This window comes from Macaca nemestrina, chromosome 9 (genome assembly GCF_043159975.1).
Source record: "Macaca nemestrina isolate mMacNem1 chromosome 9, mMacNem.hap1, whole genome shotgun sequence".
Taxonomy (NCBI): domain Eukaryota; kingdom Metazoa; phylum Chordata; class Mammalia; order Primates; family Cercopithecidae; genus Macaca; species Macaca nemestrina.
Window position 1 is genome coordinate 112,939,777 of NC_092133.1, and position 20,236 is coordinate 112,960,012.

General features: G+C 38.2%; 1 protein-coding gene across 22 annotated transcripts in view; it reads left to right on the top strand.

The window, feature by feature from the left end:
- Nucleotides 1-20,236, top strand: part of LOC105479944 (zinc finger protein 438) — a 179,878-nt gene that overhangs the window by 4,105 nt on the left and 155,537 nt on the right. For 7 of the 22 annotated variants that reach the window (XM_071070272.1, XM_071070278.1, XM_071070276.1 and 4 more), the window contains exons 1-2: nucleotides 12,916-16,865; nucleotides 17,005-17,106. The exons of 7 other annotated variants lie outside the window; for them this stretch is intronic. The gene's annotated coding sequence lies outside the window, so the exon portion shown is untranslated. Of the gene's footprint in view, nucleotides 1-12,915; nucleotides 16,866-17,004; nucleotides 17,107-17,591; nucleotides 17,651-20,236 lie in introns of those variants that run through there. 8 more of the 22 variants (XM_071070262.1, XM_071070264.1, XM_071070268.1 and 5 more) reach the window with 6 other exon arrangements.

Consider the following 20,236-nt stretch of genomic DNA (forward strand, 5'->3'; position numbering starts at 1 on the left):
TCCATAAATACATGCTGATTAGTTCATTCTGGTTTTCTGCACCCTCCCCTCCTCAGCTTCCATGACTTGTGAGATGGGGCATGAAAAGGGCAAAGGGGCAGAAGAATGCCTAAGCTGTTGCAGGATGAAGTTGAGGCTCCCCAAGAGTCCTTTTCAACAAAAGAATTACTCAAAATCATGCATATTTTACCATATTTATATTAGTTTTATTTGGCAATGATAGAATTTTTACCAAATGAAATAAATTCTGATATTTGACTATCCTTGTGAAGTGATGAGTTTTTTCAGTTCTATTACCTCAGTGTTGACAGGGCTCACCAGAGAAATAAGGGAGTTGGCTTGAAATGTTGCAGCTTGCATAATAGAGGGTGATGGAGGGGCTGGGTGAGGTATTCAGGCAGGTTTCCACCAGTTTAAGTGTATCATGCCAAAGTTCCACATATTGGAATAAGTTTGAATTTCTCTGCTGACCATCTCTAACATTGACATGTATTTTTTTTTTTTTTTTTGTCGTAGAAAGGGGATCTGGTGATGTATGTCATAGGTGGAATTGCAGATTACATCTTGTATAGCTGGAACATTGCAGAACATGGACACTAGAACAATACAAACAAAAAAAGATGTGTCTTGTTCCTGTAGATCTTTCACGGCATACCATAACCTCAACAGTTGTCACAATTTTATTACTTCCTAACATGAGTATTTCAAATTTAAACCATTTAAGGATTGTATAAAATTGCACTGCTATAGATTTTATGGTTAATTTCAGAATTTTTTTAAGTATATAAAATTATATTTTGTTTTAAGCTTTCATTGGGAAAGTATCTAAATAACCCAGTCTATGATTACTCCTAAACAGGAGCCCTCTACTAACATAAATGTAAAGGGGTGCCGTCTGATTTTGCAGTTCACAACATTTTAAATCTGCTCTTGTAGCTTCCCTACATTTAATGGAGTTGAAATGATTAGTCTTTATTTATACTACATTTGCAGTTAGTTTCCCAGGAACATCAGATACCCATATATGGTATAAAGTAAAATTGCATAGTCAGTAGCCTACTGATGCTCAGGCGATACTGACTTTTAAGTTCAGGCTCAGTGAGGGCAGGTTGATGGTTATTTAATTGTGTCAGGTAGCTCCCAGCAGAGGCGAATGATGGTAAGTTCTACCTGAAAACAGGAGCCTCTGTTTCTAACACTGACCATGTGAAATATAACATCCTAGATAGTAAGTCAGATTCCTTTTAAAATTTACATTTGCACAAATTTTAAACTATTTTATGAGTAATTATATATATATGAAGATTGTTTGTTGTTGAAAACAGTGTGTCTAGCCCAGTGATAGTACATACTGAGCATTTAAATAATTTTTTGAATTAAATTTATTTATTTTTTAAATTATACTTTAAGTTCTAAAGTACATGTGCACAACGTGCAGGTTTGTTACATATGTATACATGTGCCATGTTGGTGAAATGTACCCATTAACTCGTCATTTACATTAGGTATATCTCCTAATGCTATCCCTTCGCCCTCCCCCTACCCCACCATGGGCCACGGTGTGTGATGTTCCCCACCCTGTGTCCAAGTGTTCTCATTGTTCAGTTCCCACCTATGAGTGAGAACATGCGATGTTTGGTTTTCTGTCCTTGCAATAGTTTGCTCAGAATCATATTTTCTAGCTTCATCTATGTCCCTACAAAGGACATGAACTCATCCTTTTTTATGGCTGCATAGTATTCCATGGTGTATATGTGCCACATTTTCTTAATCCACTCTATCATTGATGGACATTTGGGTTGGTTCCAAGTCTTTGCTATTGTGAATAGTGCTGCAATAAACATACATGTGCATGTGTCTTTAGAGCAGCATGATTTATAATCCTTTGAGTATATACCTAGTAATGGGATGGCTGGGTCAAATGGTATTTCTGGTTCTAGATCCTTGAGGAATCGCCACACTGTTTTCCACAATGGTTGAACTAGTTTACAGTCCCACCAACAGTGTAAAAGTGTTCCTGTTTCTCCACATCCTCCCCAGCACCTGTTGTTTCTTGACTTTTTAATGATCGCCATTCTAACTGGTGCGAGATGGTATCTCATTGTGGTTTTGATTTGCATTTCTCTGATGGCCAGTGATGATGAGCATTTTTTCATGTGTCTGTTGGCTGCATAAATGTCTTCTTTTGAGAAGTGTCTGTTCATATCCTTTGCCCACTTTTTGATGGAGTTGTTTGATTTTTTCTTGTAAATTTGTTTAAGTTCTTTGTAGATTCTGGATATTAGCCCTTTGTCAGATGGGTAGATTGTAAAAACTTTCTCCCATTCTGTAGGTTGCCTGTTCACTCTGATGGTAGTTTCTTTTGCTGGGCAGAAGCTCTTTAGTTTAATGAGATCCCATTTGTCAATTTTGGCTTTTGTTGCCATTGCTTTTGTTGTTTTAGTCATGAAGTCCTTGCCCATGCCTGTGTCCTGAATGGTATTGTCTAGGTTTTCTTCTAGGGTTTTTATGGTTTTAGGTCTAACATTTAAGTCTTTAATCCATCTTGAATTAATTTTGGTATAAGGTGTAAGGAAGGGATCCAGTTTCAACTTTCTACATATGGCTAGCCAGTTTTCCCAGCACCATGTATTAAATAGGGACTCCTTTCCCCATTTTTTGTTTTCGTCAAAATTCTACTTGCAGTCACTTTTTTTTTTTTGCATTATTATCTTCAACTCGTATATATTTGCAGTAGTAGCTGGATGCTTGTTTGTGTACTTTACACTGTAAATGTTTGAATATATTTAAATAATTTATATAAGTAGCACTTAGTTTTGCTTCATGTCACATTTGGTTGCTTGCGAATCACGAGGTCAGGAGATCGAGACTATCCTGGCTAACACGGTGAAACCCCGTCTCTACTAAAAAATACAGAAGAAAAAAAACTAGCTGGGCGAGGTGGCGGGTGCCTGTAGTCCCAGCTACTTGGGAGGCTGAGGCAGGAGAATGGCGTAAACCCAGGAGGCGGAGCTTGCAGTGAGCTGAGATCCAGTCACTGCACTCCAGCCTGGGCGACAGAGCGAGACTCCATCTCAAAAAAAAAAAAAAAGAAAAGAAATTAAAATCTTTATGTTTGATTTTAACACATAACACTAATGGCTAATAATTAGTAAGTCTAGGTGGAGACTAAGCTTTAGTGACAGGTTAACCAAGTTTTAACCCCAAAACACCCAGAAGAAAATTCTTAGGGAATGTTAAGCAAAACCAGTATGTTGATGAAAGGAATAATTTAACCATAACTACGTAGCTATTATTCTTCAAGTTGTTACCATTCTACAGGGAGTATTTGCTTATTCGGTTCTTAAATTGCAAAGCTGTTAATTTCAATTTGCATTGCAAGCCACCAATCAGTGTGAAATAAATACTGGAAGATGATACTGTGATGAATCTGAACTCAGAATGATTTTTTACTTTCCAACACACTCTGGGGACATTTGGCAATGTCTAGAAAACATTTTTGGTTGTCACATTTGTGTGTAGGGGCATTACTCCTTGCATCTAGTGGATTGAGGCCATTATAGCATGTCACTGAATGTCCTACAATGTACGAGACAACTTCTCAACAACAGAAAATTATCCAGTTCAAAATGTCAGTACTCCTGATGTTGAGAAATCCTGTAATATCTTTTCTCCCTTCCCTCCCTCCCTTCCTCCCTCCTTCCTTCCGTTCTTCTTTTTTTTTAATGTTTTTTATTTTTTTTTAATACTTTAGAAATGGAGGTGGTAGGTTTAAGTGGCAAATGCCTGACTTGGACAAAGGATTGTGTTGTACTGCTTTTAGTCTGTTGGATAGCTGAGCTAATTTGGTTCTTTTACTGAATGGGAAATAATTCTTGAATCTAATAATAGTAGCCTTGAATTTTTTTGGTTGCCAGTGTGTCTAGTGTTTTTACATTTGTTTTGGCTATGAATATATTTCTTACTAAAATTAACTTAATCTGGACTTTATATAATCCTGGATTGTAACAGGTTTCCTAGTGTGAATTCCCTTTATTGTTGTATATGTTAAATTAGCTATCTCGGAGTTTCATGGTTTATATCTATCAAAATCCTTTTCACATTAATTTTCATTTTTGATTGTTACGAACAGTCCATAAAATGTGTAGGGCGTGTATTATCCTCACTATTAGACCAATGAAGAAACAGACTTAGGTTAAATGACTTTCCATATGTGTTAGCAAGTTAGTGATGAAAGCAAATCTGGAACTGTATACCTAGCAATCTTTTAAAGTTATCAGTTATTGTTATCCCATTTAATCTTCTTGACAGTACTGTGAAATAGAGTTATTACTCTCATTTCATAGAAAAGGAAACTGGTTTCGAGATACTAAATAACCTATTCAGTGTCACCCAACTCATAATGTAGTTTGGCTGTTTCCACTGAGCTGTTCTGTGTCTTCAGATATTCTCCAATAAATAAATCTGACAATTTCTGGATAAATTCACAAAGTCTTTGCCTAACTTAATTTTAGTTCTCTTGATACTTATGTTGCCACTTGAATCATTGGTAATTCATTGTTTGTAAGCCTATTCTAATTTGACTTAACTAGAAACTTATCTGAGTTTTGGTAAACTGTACTTGCTGAGTAGGGGAGAACCATGCTTGCAGAACATGGTCCTTTAAACACGCAGAGATGTTTTTATATAGGGTTTTGAGGAAGCACAGTGTTTGAGATTGGCTGATTTTGAAAAGTGCAAAAATTTAAGGATTAGCCAGCTTTAAAGTTAGAGTTTAGAGACTGACGGGCTTTGAGGAGCAAAGGTACTGAAGCGGGCAGTTGCTGATTGGCTTACTTTGTTGACAAAGTACTTACGTGGAAATGTTGAGTAGACTTTAAGGATTGATTGGGGTAGAGTTAAAACTGGTTTTGTGGTTACTTGTTTCCAGCTCACGACTAGAGCCAAAGAACAATCTTTTCCTTTCTTGAAGTTGAAGAATACGTACTTTTTATGTCAAACATGTTAATGTTAGCCATGGCGCTAATATAACATACTTTTGATTTTCCTTTTCTTCTGAAACTTAAAAGAAAATTGGATGTACAACTATCACTTGTTTTCTATCAATTTCAGGATAGTATATTTGGAACCCAGGCTGCCTCAAGGATTATTTTTATATATAGTTCAAAAGGTAATATATTATTTGTGGAAATATATTAATGCTTTAAAAATTATGGTGAAAGCTGTGTTGCTTTTATGTCTATTTTTTTTCCTCTTGTGGGAGTGTGTTGTATTATGTGCCTGCCAAAATTAGTCTTGATAGATGCCAATTATAGATCTAGAAGTGTGTTGTTTTTGCTGTTATTAGAGATACATCTAGAAGTGATTACTTTTTGAAAGTTACTTGGAAATTATTCTTATCAACATTATGAAGGATTAATGATTATATTGCATATATTTTACAGAACAAGGCAAGCAAAATATTTTAGTATTTGCAAATCATGTCACTATAATTATTATATCATAGTACCATTTATATAAAGTATTAGGTTGGTGCAAAAGTAATTGCGGTTTAGGACCATGAATTTTAAATCATAAGTAGGCTCAGACACATCTTTATTAATCAGAATAGGAAGCATTATAATCAACATATTTTTGCCAATGAGAAATAAGTTTGTTCATTCCCATAGCTTAAAAATTCATGCTTTGGGATTTGGAAAGCGTTTTCTGCTTTCCAAAAACCTGCTGGTTTTGGAAGCATTTTCCTTTCAAATAGTTGTCGAGAGGCTTGAAGAAGTGGTAGTTGACAAGAGGTCAGGTGAATATGGCAGATGAGGCAAACTTCATAGCTCAATTCATTCAGCTTTCGAAGCGTTAGTTGTGTGTCGTGCGGTTGGGCATTGTCATGAAGAAGAATTGGGCCCTTTCTGTTGACCAACGCTGGCTGCAGGTGTTGCACTTTTCAGTGCATCTCATTGATTTGCTGAGTGTACTTCTCAGATGTAATGGTTTCACCAGGATTCCGAAAGCTGTAGTGGGCCGGGTGTGATGGCCCACATCTGTAACCCCAGCACTTTGGGAGGCCGAGGTGGGTGGCTCACCTGAGTTCAGGAGTTTGAGACCAGCCTGGCCAACATTGCGAAACCCCATCTCTACTAAAAATACAAAATTAGCCAGGCATGGTGGCATACACCCATAGTTCCAGCTAATTGAGAACTGAGGCAGGAGAATCGCTTGAACCTGGGAGGTAGAGGTTGCAGTGAGTTGAGATCGCACCGCTGCACTCTAGTCTGGGTGACAGAGCGAGACTCCGTCTCAAAAAAAAAAAAAAAAAGAAGAAAGCTGTAGTGGATCAGGCTGGCAGCAGACCACCAAACAGTGACTCTGACCTTTTTTTGGTGCAAGTTTGGTTTTGGGAAGTGATTTGGAGCTTCTTCTAGGTCCAGGCACTGAGCTGGTCGTCGCCAGTTGTATAAAATCCACTTTTTGTCACACGTCACAATCCGATTGAGAAATGGTTCGTTATTGGTTGTGTAGTATAAGATGAGATGGCACTTCAAAATGACGATTTAAAAACATTTTCCCTCAGGTCCTGAGACACCCACTTATCCAGCTTTTTCAACTTTCCAATTTGCTCCAAATGCCAAACGACCATAGAATGGTCAACATTGAGTTCTTTGGCAACTTTTCACGTAGCTGTAAGACGATCAACTTCAATGATTGCTCTCAATTGGTCGTTGTCAACTTCTGATGGCCGGCAATGATGTTCCTCATTTTCAGTCTCCTTTGCAAAACTTCTTGAACCACCACTGCATTGTACTTTTGTTAGTAGTTCCTGGGCCAAATGCGTTGTTGTTGTAAGTTGTCTCTGCTGCTTTATGAACCATTTTGATCCCGAATAAGAAAATCACTGGAATTCGCTATTTGTCTAACATCATTTCCATAGTCTAAAATAAACATAAACAGCAAGTAATAAATCATTAGGAACAAAAACATAAAGTGAGAAATGTCCATTAAAATGATATGTAACATAGCCACATTTATTTTAAAAATGTATTCCAATATCAAATGGCAAATTCCAGCAATGCAAAACCTGCAATTAATGTTTGCACCAACCCAATATTTCAGTTGTTTAACATTTATTTAGAATATTTTTCTTTTTCAGAATGAAATAAAGAACTGCTGTACTATCTATAACTATTTACTCTGTGACAAAACTTTTTCTAAATTGATCTTTCACAGTAATATTTTAAATTATTATTTTCCTATGGAGATGTTAAAATAAATTTAGGGCATTCATTATCTTAGAAGTTATAGAAGTCAGAATGAGTTTTTGGTGTAATTTCTTTTTTGTATTGAAGTTTTATTTTTAAATGCCCTAAGTGCTGTCTGTATTTACATATGTAATAAGCTCATAACATGTTAAAAAATGGGTGCTGTTGTAAGCTGAGATCACGCCACTACACTCCAGCCTGGGTGACAGACTGAGACCCTGTCTCAAAAAAAAAAAAAAAAAAATGTTCCTGTTGTTTTTATATGCAGCCTCTATTTCCTTCCTTAATCTACAGGTTTTGTGTCATACCTTCATTCCTGCCTTCCAGGTAGGAATAATCCACTGTTAAAACTATGTTTGTGATTTAGATATTTTTATGGGAAAACTCTTTAAAAATGTAAAGTCTGATTCTTGTCTCTGTTGACAGACCAAATTTCTGAACTGTATGATAGTCAACCTTAAGAGGTTAATCTTAGCCTAGTGTGAAAATTAATACTATAGTTAATATATTATAAAATTACTTATATATTATGACATTGACATTATGAACAATAAGTAATATTGTTTTTGACAGAGCTGTTGTTTAACTACTAAAAGATATTGAGACATTGTTGTCTTTAACAGTTAAAAACTTTACAAATTTATACTAAGGAGAAATAATAAAAACCTTTTTATCTGGGAATGCAAGCCCCTTTAAATTTTCAGGCCCAGAAAGGCATTTAAAATGTAACAGCAGTACATCTCATTCCCCATAGAGCTAAATAATGACCCCTTCAAGCTGCTTGCTATTGGGGCTCCAGACTAACTGACGCCAAGTACCCATAAAATGCCATGTATGCTGTAGTTCAACAACATATACCCAATCACCAAGCAATGTTATTTTTGTAAACCAATGAAAATTTCTGATGAACAGCTTTTGTAATTGCCCCCTCTCCTGATTCGTCCTTTGTTTCTTTAAAAACTTGAGACTCTCTTTTGTTTTCTGGAGCACTCAGCTAGGCAACTTGGAAGTTTAGTCCCTGGCTGCAGTCCTCAACCTTTGTGCTTGAATAAACTCGAAACTACAGTCTGACCCTTTTGATTATTTTAGGTTCACACTAAATATGTACTTAAAATTCTTAGGAAAAAATTGATTCCTGAATATGGTTACTGGGATTATTCTTGTTATCTGCAGTATGAAATAAATGGATTTGAAATGTGTTTTTCTCTGTGTACATGCAGTGAAGAGTTGGGCTCTTATTTGCCTAGTGATATGATAAAGAATCCTAGGTTTGGTTATCTTTTGTAGTAAAATGAAAAAAAAGAGTTACATGTTCTTCAATAAAAGACTTATTTTCTAGTTTTTGCTAGTATAATGGGTAAAATGGTAGCTCAAATTTTAATCTGCATTTTTTTAACTACTAGTGAGTGAGAGTGAGATTCTCTTCATTCACTTTTATGGATTTCACTTACAGTTCCAAATTTAGCAAATAAAAATACAGATACCTTGTTAAGTTTGAATTTCAGGTAAGTAACAAATAATTTTTTAGTGTAAGTGTGGGCCATGCGATATGCAGGACATACTTCTACAAAAAACAATAATAATTTATCTGAAATTCAGATTCAGTGGGGCATCCTGTATATTATCTGGCAAACTTAAATTCAGTTTCTGTGAATTGTCTGCCTCTGCCTTTTTGTCAGATTTTCATTTGCACTTTCTATCTTTTGGTTGTTGTTTTTGCAACAGTTCTTGGCATACACTGGATTTTAATCCCTTGCCTTTGTTAGATGTTGCAAACATATTCTTCCAGTCTTTTGCCTATCTTCTAATTTTGTCTGTGGTGTCCAATTCATCAAAGTTGATGCCATCAAAATTTGTCTATGTTTATGCTTTTGAGATCTTGAATAAATCTTTCGTCATCCCAAGGTTGCAAATATGTTATTTAACTTTTTCTTTCATTAGCATTACAGTTTTATACATTGGTTTTTAATACATTTGGTATTTATTTTATGGGAAGAATATTAGGAGATGAGGTTAGAGAGGCAATGAAGGGGCACATTGTGTGAGGACTTGTTGGTCATTGTGAGGACTTTGGTTTTTATGCTAAGTGAAATAGGAAGCCCCTGGAGCGTTTGGAACAGAGGGTGCCATTGTCTGAACCATGCCTTTAAAGAAACTGATGACTATGGAGAATAGATTGTATGAGAGTGTGGCAAAGACTGCTAATTCTGCTCCAATATCTAATTCCTCCTTTCTTTTACTACCAGAACCCTGTTGGTTTAGCCAGATACATGGCTATGCACATAGAGACTGTTTTTAAACTCCTCCTGACAATAAGTATGGCTTAGTGATTAGGTTTGGGCCAGATAGATAAGAACACAAGTGATATGTGAAAATTCTGAGTTATCTTTGTAAATATAAGGTGCTTGTCCTGAACTTCGTCTGCCCACCTCACTCCCTTTCCCCCTAACTGAAAGCTGCAGCAGCTAGAATGGCAACAGTTACCTTGAACCTAAAGATCCCTCTGCCTGGGTCGTGAATGGCCTTGGAGAGCAGAACCAATGACTACTCTCCATCTTCTCCCTGACCATCTGCCTATCTGTCTCTTGTTTCAAGGAAGAGAATAAACTTCTTTCTTGTTTTAGCCACTGGTTTTTGGCATCACTTTATTACAGCAGCTTAGCCCATAGCCTGTATAGTACAAAAATTGGCACCCGAAATGGTGTTCCAGAATTAAAAAGCTGAAATGTATAGCACTGGTTAAGTGGTTGGTCGACAGACAGTAGAAAACGTGTTATAGGCTAGAAAACTGGTGACCCTTATTACGTGGTGGCAAAATGTTCAGTGAGACTGTCATCTCTAATAACTTGGAGGAGAGTCAATTTGTCTACCCAGTTTGTACCTCCAGGGAGGTAGTTAGAAAGAATCAGACTGCTAATATGAGTTGATTAGTCCTTGCCAGTAACTACAAGAGGGCGTCAAATGAGAGAACAATTAGCCAGTTTGCAATTAGAGTTGAAAGGGAGTATATAGTTTTTAGTTATATAGCTAAAGGAGGTTCTCTCTGCCAATGGCCTGTGGTCTGAATTGACTGAGAGGCCAGTAATATGGGGCACTGCAGTGTTGGAAAAAATTGCTTCTCTATGCCAAACAGCAAGAGGTAAGATAGTCATTCTCAGGAATCTCCTGTTAGATTTTCTTGGCCTGACAGTGGCAGACAGTCCAGGCAAGGTTCAAATTAAGGATTTGCTTTTCCACCTCAACCAGTCATTTCAACTATGTAAAAGCTTCAGTTATAAATACAAAATCTCAGTTCCCTACAAGAACAAAGGTTTATTTCTTACTCATGACATGTTAGTTGTGGCTGTGTTCCACATACTTTGTTACTCTAGTGTTTAAGCCAAAGGAATAAGCCTGTTTGGGACATTGCCTTTCTTGTGACAGGCAAAAGAGATATGGCAGAACCAGTGTCTTAGAAGTGGCACGTGTTACTTTTGTTCATATTTTATCAGCCAAAGCAAGTCAAATGGCTAAGCCTGAAATCAGGTCAGAAGGGATATCTCAAGTCACATGGCCTGTCCTGATGTCAGTGGGTTGGAGTAGTATAAGCCTCCTGATGTGAATCAGATAATCTCAAGGTAGCTAACCTTCAATCAAGAGAGGATTGAAGAGAGGGAGGAATGGCTGTGTCACAAAACAAGAGAGTTGACAAGCTTAATATCTATGACCAGATTAAATCCTTAGTTGTGGTTACTACTTTCTTGTGGAACTGACTGAGGCAAACAGACCTTTTGAAATTTTTAGGAGATTATGTTGCCAAAGATCCCATAAGTTTGGCTTGCAAAAGCCTCTGATGGTTTGATATTGTTTGTCACCTAAAGCAACCCTTGGTCCCAAATGTGCACCAGCAGTAACTAGGCTATTAGATCTTTGCTGTCCTCTTGGAGCATGTACTCTTCCAAGTCTGCTTCATGTATGACCAGAAGTGATAATGGAAAGGAAAAAAATCTTCCAAAGGCAAAGCTAAGACTGCCAAGACACCTGGACAAGGGTCTTCCCCTCAGAGAATAGAATCTGAAATGAACCAAGGGACTTGCCTTCTTGCTAGAGCAGAGATACTTTGCAATTCCTTTCTAGAAGTATTTCATCTTTGATAAAAATAGGTGTTTGCTATTCTTTTATTTTCAGAATGGGAGACTTAATTGCATTAATCTCATTTGTATTCCACAGTTGTATTTTGGGTGTGATGGTGGTGGTGGAGAGCAGAGGTCATACTCTTTTGTTAGTTTGTGGGCCACTGCACTAGGAAGGAGCTACATGGATGTGCATGGGTTGAAGAGGGCTGTGTATTGCCTAGAGACCTAAACTTTAAGCTAAATCCAATAACTGGATGAGACTTCAAGTTATCCCTTTAGAAAGGAAATGACTATTCCAGAGTGGGAAGAAGGATGCTGTCCTACCTTTGATACGTATTTAGCTAGGCACATAACCCCTACATAGAAATTGTATTTCTTAACGCTCCTTGTAGCCAGATGAAGCCACATTTCTAAGTTTTGACCAGAGGGATGAGAGTGGAAGTGACATATGCTACTTTTAAAAGCATATTTGTATTAAAAAAGCGGCTTGTTAGTCATATTCTTTTCCCTCCCATCCCCATAAATGAAGCATTGGTGAGTTAGCTTCAATCATGCATCTGAGGGCAGTGCCCCAAGGAGTGGTAAGAGAAGACAGGAGGAATCTTAGTCTCTGGATGACGTTATGGAGCAAAGCTACTTACCTTCCCTTGACCACTTGTCTGCCTCTTGACTGTAACATGAGAGAGAAATAAATTCTTTTTTTATCTGAGCCACTATATTGGTCTTATTACAGGAGTTTAGCTTTTATCCTAGTTAATACAGATGGCAATGATGTAAGCAGGAAACAAATATAGAATGTTAGATTGGAAATTATTCTTGATTTTTTTCAGTTGAAGCTTTTCATTTATGTATTCTTTCTATGAAAATTTATTTTTCAGATTGTCTAATTATACCAACAGTTTAGAAAGAAAGCTCTTACTTTAACATCACCCCTGTTATAATTATGCTATATTTCTTTTTATTTTCATAAGTATATGCTTTACATATTTATATTAAAATTTTATATCCTGATATTTTCATGTGATACCTATTTTCTTTCTTGCTTTAGAGTTCTTATATTGCCTGGTTATTATTGTATAACACTCAGTTTTACTGTACTTAAAATTTTGTTATTATTGGTCCCTGTGGACTAGTTATGTCCTCTCAAAATTCATATGTTGAGGCCCTAACCTTCCACATGACAGTATTGGAGAAGTGGCCTTTAAGGAGGTGATTAAGGTTAAGTAAGGTAGTAGGAATGGAGCCCTGATCAGATAGAACTGGTGCCCCTATAAGGAGAGGAAGAGATACCAGAGCTCTCTTTTCACTTATGTGAAGACACGGTAAGAGTATGGCCATCTGCTAGCCAGGAAGAGGGCTCTCATCAGAATCTGACAGTGCCAGCGCCATGATCTTAGAACTGCAGCCTCCAGAACTGTGAGGAAGTCCCAGTCATGGTATGTCATTATTGCAGCCGAAGTTGATAGTATATTGGCATTTAGATTGCTTTCAGGTTTTCTTTCTATAAATAATGCGGGTTTTTTTTGTTTTTTTTTTTTTTTTTTGAGACAGTCTCACTCTGCTGCCCAGGCTGGAGTGCAGTGGCATGATCTCAGCTCACTGCAACCTCAGCCTCCCAGGTTCAAGCTATCCTCCTGTCTAAGACTCCCGAGTAGCTGGGATTACAGGCACACACCACTACACCTGGCTGATTTTTGTATTTTTAGTAGAGATGGGGTTTCACCATGTTGGCCAGGCTGGTCTTGAACTCCTGACCTCAGGTGATCTGCCTGCCTCAGCCTCCCAAAGTGCTGGGATGACAGGCGTGAGCCACCACGTCCGGCCATAATGCTGTATTCTTGTAAAAATTATTTATTTGTTAAATTATCTTACATAGAACTCGAGCTGGAATAATTTTATTTTATCACTGATAATAATGACAGAAACAATATTGATAGTAATAACAATGGCAATCAGCAATGATGATTTTAATAAAGACAGCTATGAGAATGACAAGATCAATAACAGTAACAGACTGGGTATGGTAGCTCACGCCTGTAATCTCAGCACTTTGGAAAGCTGAGGTGGGAGGATTGCTTGAACCCAGGTGTTCAAGACTAATCTGGGTAACATAGCAAGACTTTGTATCTACAAAAAAATTTTTCTTTTAATTAACTGAGCATGGTGGCATATGCCTGTAGTCTCTGCTACTCAGGAGGCTGAAGTGGGGGAATGGCTTCAGCTCAGGAGTTGGAGTTATGATCACACCACTGTACCCTAGCCTGGGTGACAGAGTCAGACTCTGTCCCTAAAAAAAAATATATATACACACACACACACACACACACACACACACATTTATATATAATTATAACAGTAAGAACAATGACTAATATTTATTGCATGTTTACTGCATGCAGGCACTGTTTTAAGGGTTTATCTTATTTGATCCTTACAACAGATTTATGAGGTAAATACTGTTGCTCATGTTTTGTAGATAAGGCAAGTGAGCCATTGGGAGGTTGGGTACCTTCGCCGTCGTCACGCAGCTGATTAATGGTAAAGTGTAGATTCTTGCTAGGCTTTATTTGCCACAGAGCATGCTATGGACTGAATTGTATTGCCACCAAACTCATGTGGAAGCCCTAATCCTCAATGTTGATAGTAATTAGAGATGGGGCCTTTGGTAGATAATTAGGTTTAGATGAGGGCCTGAGGGTGGGGCCCTCATGATGGGAATAGTGCCCTTAAAAGAAGAGACACCGGAGAGCTTACTCTTGCTCTTCTGCTGCCATATGAGGACACAGTGTAAGGTGGCTGTCTGCCAGCCCAGAGTGGCCCTTATCAGAAAGTGACCATGCTGGCACCCTGATCTTGGACTTCTCAGCCTACAGAGCTGTGAGAGAATACACTTCTGTTGTTTAAGCCACCCAGTTAAATTTCTGTTGTTGTGGTAGCTCAGACAGAGACAAAGCCCATGTTCCTAACTGTGACATGACATGATTAGAGGTTTTTTGTTTTTTGTTTTTTTCCCCAGATCACACAGTCAGTATAGCAAACTGGACTGCAAAGAAGGGGCCAAAAAAGTGGAAAGGACACTAAGAAAGAATAATGTTGCTGAAGCCAAGAGACGGGCATTTTAAGATCAAGGATATCATTATTAAATTGATACACTTTGAGTAAATGTTCATTTAAGAAGTCATCTGTGCTTTGGGAAGAGCAGTTTTGTGTTTGCAGTCCAGATTGCAGAGGGTTAAGTAGGAAATGATGTGGGGTAGGGGAGACAGTAAAAACAGTTTAAACTCTTTTTTCAAGGCTTGGCTGTGAAGGAAAAGAGGCAAATAGGAAGTGGCAAGAGAGACATAAAGTCTGGGGATGTATATTAGTTTGGTTCATTTTTTTTTAATGAACCAAATGATGGGAGAAATGTAAGCATTTATGTGCAGCGGGGTAAAAGAAGAGAAGGAGAGAGAGAAAATGTGGAGGGGGAAGTGGATAAATGATGGCATCAGAGCCCTAAGGAGGTGGATACCTGAAGTTGCAGATTTGCTTTGAGCAGGAAGTTTCTTTCCTACATCTTCCTGGCACCTTCCTCCACAGGGCCAGGAAGGAGGGAAGAATGTGAGTGTGGTTGTTGGTCAGTGAGGGTGGAGGAAACTGAGGGAGTCTGACCTAATAACCCCTCTTTTGTTTGTGTGGAGGTGATGTCATTTTCTGAGTGAAGGGGGAGTAGGAAGCTTGAAAGTGGTGGACGTTTGGGATTGAATCTGTGGGATGTGAGAGAGCCTAAGAGAGGATTGATGGCAGCAGTGAGAAGGGTCTGCTGAGGTGGGAAGCCGTGTATTTGTGGAATTCCCAGCTTCTGTGGTTGGGGATTTTTGTGAGAGTGCTGTCTAGACCAGGTATGGGATTAAAGAAGTAGACTCTTAGATTGGTTTAGGGAGTGTATGTGGAAGGACAAGCCAGTAAGACAGTTGAGAATTTAGGCCAGGGAGTCAGGGGTTATTAGGTCAGACTCCCTCTGTTTCCTTCACCCTCACTGACCAGTAACCACACACACATTCTTACCTCCTTTCTGGCATTGTGGGGAAGAGTGTCCCTGTTTCTGGGAGATCAGATTCTGGGTTACAACGGATAAGAAGTGAAGCTTGGAGGATGGTTAATGGATTAGGAAAGATAGAGAGTGAAATGGGGAAAGACCGAGCGTAACATATTTAAGGACAGAGTTGGTGTATGCAGTCATTCCTTCAATAAATGTGTATTGAGCATTTATCTTCTAGACACTGTTCTAGGTGCTATGGCCCCCTAGATCAAAACAGTGATCAAAACAAAATCTGCCCTTGTAGAGCTTAATTCCAATGGGGAGGTAGATGATTAACATATATTATGTGTATAAACATATATATATACTTGTATGTATAATTCCAGATGGTAAGATAATGTCGAAAAGAAAATGAAATCAGGGAAGAGGCTCTGAGAAGTGACCTCTGAGCAAAGACATGAATGTCATCAGGGACACAGCAATGCAGATGTCTGAGAGCATTCCAGGACAAGGAAATAGCACATATATGTGCAAAGCTCTGACAGAGGCTTGTATGAGGAACAGCCGTGGCACTGGGGAGCATGAGTGAGGAGGAGGACAGTGGTAATAAATTAGGGCCATGATACATTAGGGCCACTGTAAGCACCTAGGATTCTATTCAAGGGTCATGAAAAGCCATTGAAAGGTTTGAGTCAGAGAAGTACTTTTCTGAAGGCTCACACTGACTGCTTTTTGGAGAGTTGATTGGCCGTGGGCAATTAAGTAATCCAGAGGGGTAGAAGGACAAGAGATGGTGGTCCACATGTAACATATGGGAATTTGAGATTTCAGCAGTTGAGTGCTTCTGGATGAGAATCTTGTTGCTATTCCTTTAAGCAGACACACCCACTCCACAATAGACATTCTTTTCTGTGGACGAACGCCTGACCCTGACCCTTGGCTTATACCACACCCTTTCCTGTTTTTGACTCTCTTCCTCTCCAGCTCCATTATTCATTCTCCCATTTTGTCCTCACCTTGTCTTTCATATCTGATGTACATGGTTGTCTTCCTGGCCAAGACTTCCTCTAGATCTAGGTTTTCAGACCTTTTATTCACAGTCTGACTTCATACTTCAGTCTGCAGAAAACTTTGATGGAAGCCCCGTGTGTCAGCCAGGGGAAACTGAGTGAAAGGGGGGTCAGGAGTGCAGTGCTCTGCCCACTTGCAGTTGTCCTCTGACCTCCAAAGCAACTTTGAGACGCCTTCTGAGAACCTTTAGCCTGCCAGCTCACAGTGTGGGAAAGCCCCAGGTTGAACTGTTGCTCTTTTGCAGCAGCTCATCCCTGGGATCACCCCAGGCCATGCTCTCCCTGCTCAGCCTGTGCCTTCTTAATCCTCAGGGACCTGGCTTGCCTGACAGTGGTACGTGCAATATGAAGTGGTGTGCAGAAGGCACTCAGAACCATGAGGCATGCATGCTGCATCTTCCTGAGTGTGAGTTTTCCTCACTTGCTATTATTTAATCTACTACATTTTTATAGTAAAAATTAACATAGTTCTAATTACACACCATAAGTTCTGTCTATCCTTCTCAACAAAATCTTTTTTTTTTTTTTTTTTTTTTTAAAAACAGGATCTCATTTCGTTACCCAGGCTGGGGTGCAGTGGTGCAATAATAGCTCACTGCAGCCTTGAACTCCTGGGCACAAGTGATCCTCCTACCTCAGCCATGCAAGTAAGTACCTAGAACTACAGATGTGCACTACTGTGTCTGGCTAATTTTTAATTTTTTTTTCTAGAGACAGGGTCTTGCTATGTTGCCCAGGCTAATCTAAAACTCCTGGCCTCAAGCTGTCCTCCCTTCTCAGTCTCCCAAAGTGTTAGAAACACAGGCATGAGCCATTGTGTCTAGCCAACAACTTTGTTGTTGACCCTAATTAAACATATTAAATGTTTTACACCAAGAGGAAATAGATGTGTTAGAGTTTAGAATGTAATATTTGTGTACAGTTTTTAAGGAAAAAAATAAGATAAAGACATTTAAAGTTTGCCTGGGACACTTATGGTGATGCCTTTAGTCTTCTGGGGTTGATTAGATCCCTCAGCTCTGAATTAGGACTGCTTTGATGGAAAAGGTTAGAACTACCTGTTTAAGTTGTCAGATTTGTAACTCTATATTTTCGTTTTGTTTAATGGAGCTATTGTAATGTTTTTATTCAGGATGGAATAGGAACTGGCCATGAGTTAGTCTCTGAATCATCAGGTTTTTCTGGTTAAAGGTAAACATATGTATTTTCTTCTTTTAGCCATGTTTCATTTTAACAAATGTCATTAAAGTAAGCATTGTTGCATTATAAAAAGGATTGATAAGGCTGGGTGTAGTGGCTCATTTCTGTAATGCCAGCATTTTAGGAGGCCAAGGCAGGTGGATCACGAGGTCAGGAGTTTGAGACCAGCCTGGCCAATGTGGTGAAACCCTATCTCTACTAAAAATACAAAAATCAGCTGAGTGTCCTGGCATGTGCCTGTGATCCCTGCTACCCGGGAGGCTGAGGCAGGAGAATCGCTTGAACCCGGGAGGTGGAGGTTGCGGTGAGCCTAGATTGAGCCACTGCACTCCAGGCTGCTGGGTGACAGAGCAAGACTCCATCTCAAAAAAAAAAAGAAAAAAAGAATTGATAAGAACCAGGTGATGGCCTAGATATCGGAGCAATACTCCGATAACAAGGACAACAATACTAGGACAACAAGGTTGTCCTAGGACACAAAGTAAGTTTGATGCTTTTCATTTTTTTAAAAAAAGAGTATCAATTGTGTTAAGCTCTATAATGCTTCCTCTGAGTTGAGAGTGGATCTTTAAGATAAAACATTTCTTTATCAGGACTGTTTGCAACTAAGGAATTTAAGGTTAAGAGTTTTGCATGACACTGCCAAATTATAAGACTAATGAGGGCAAGGATTTCATCATGTTCATGGATGCTTGTGAACTAGGAGTAGTGTGGCACCTCACATGTAATACTCAGTATTTTTTGAGTGAAGGAATGAACTATCCTTGGTGTAACTGTGGAAAATATTGTTAGGTTGTATAATAGATACAGGATAGCTTCCCTGCATCTATTGAGTTGAACAAGGCAGCCTTGCTGGATGTGTTGTCACAATGTTGCTATCAATATACTCTTTTAAATTAATAGAAGCAGAGGCACAGCTATATGTTTTCTTTTGAGTGCCAGTTATCAGGTCTGTTTAATCATATGCCAATTCTGTCTGCAAAATGAGGATGGCAACACACAATCTATCTAGTGCAAGTAGCTGCACTAAGATTAGATGAGGTATACAGGGTAAGAGAAAATACCTGCAAATTATATATCTGATAATGGACTTATATCCACATTTGTAAAGAACCTTTGTAGCTCAATATTAAAAAGACAAAAATACCCCATTAAAATGGGCAACGGATCTAAATAGACATTTCTCTAGGGAAGATTTATGAATGACCGATAAGCACATGAAAAGATGCTCAACGTTGTCACTCAGAGAGAGAAGCAAATCAAAACCACATAAGATGCTACTTCATGCCCACTAGTTAGCTGTAATCTAAAGAAGATAACAAGTGTTGGTGAGGATGTGGAGTGATTGGAAGCTCCATACATTGCTGGCAGGAATTTAAAATGGGCAGCCACTTTAGAAATAGCTTGACAGTTCTTCAAAAGGTTAAAACATAGAGTTACCCTGTGTTACCTAGCAGTTTCACTCCTAGGTATCTGTGCAAGATAAATGAAAACATACGTACACACAAAAACTTATACACAAATGCTGGTAACATTATTCCTAATAGCTAAACAGTAGAAACAATCTAAATATCTATCAGCTGATGAATATATAAACAAAATGTGGTACATCCATACAATGGAATATTATTTAGCATTAAAAGCATAAAGGAATAAAGTACTGACACATGCTGTAACATAACAAAACATGCTAAGTGAAAGGAGCAGACATAAAAGGCTGTATGTTGTATGATTCCATTTATATGAAATGTGCAGGGTAAGCCAATCCATAGGGACAGAAAGTAGATTCATGAGCTGAGAGGGTTAGAGGAGAGAGATGGGGAAGGACTACTAATGGATAGGGAGTTTCATTTTGGGATGATAAAAACGTTCTAAAATGGCGGTGATGTTGGCACAACTCTGAATATACTAAAACCATGGAATTGTATATTTCAAAAGGGTAAATTGCATGGTATGTGAATTATACCTCAATAAAGCTGTTAAAAAAGAATAAGTGAGGTAATATGTGGGAATATACTTTGAGCTATTTGAAAAGATATTATTATTATTATTTCAGTTTGACTGTAAGGCTATTAAGTAATAGCAGGATGACTTAGATATTTTTCCTTGCTTGCAGGCCTGTGATTTTTATGCCATGACTCAACTTTATAAGGCTGTAACTCAGCAATATAAAATATTGAAAATGTTGAAACATAAAATGAAAACTGCTTGGTCTACTGTTTATATTTAATAGGATTTTCTCAATCAGTTAATTAGCAATAAGTAGAATGTATCATTAAGGAATTAGATTTTAGAATCGTAAAATTTTAGAGCTGGCAGAAACTTCAAAAGTCATCTAGTCCCCTCTCATTTTGCTGTGTGAGAGAGCTGTCATAGAGAGGCCAAGATGTCTTATGTCGCAGCTTTGAGTAAATTCTAGAACTCAGTGTTCTTTCTGTTGACTATTTGGTTTCAGTGCTGTTAAGAGTGTTCTACTATTAAAGAACTAACACTCTTAATAGCTATTTAAATGCTTCCTATATACTAGGCACTCAGGTACTTTATATACGTTATCTTGGTTAAGCTACACAAAGCTTA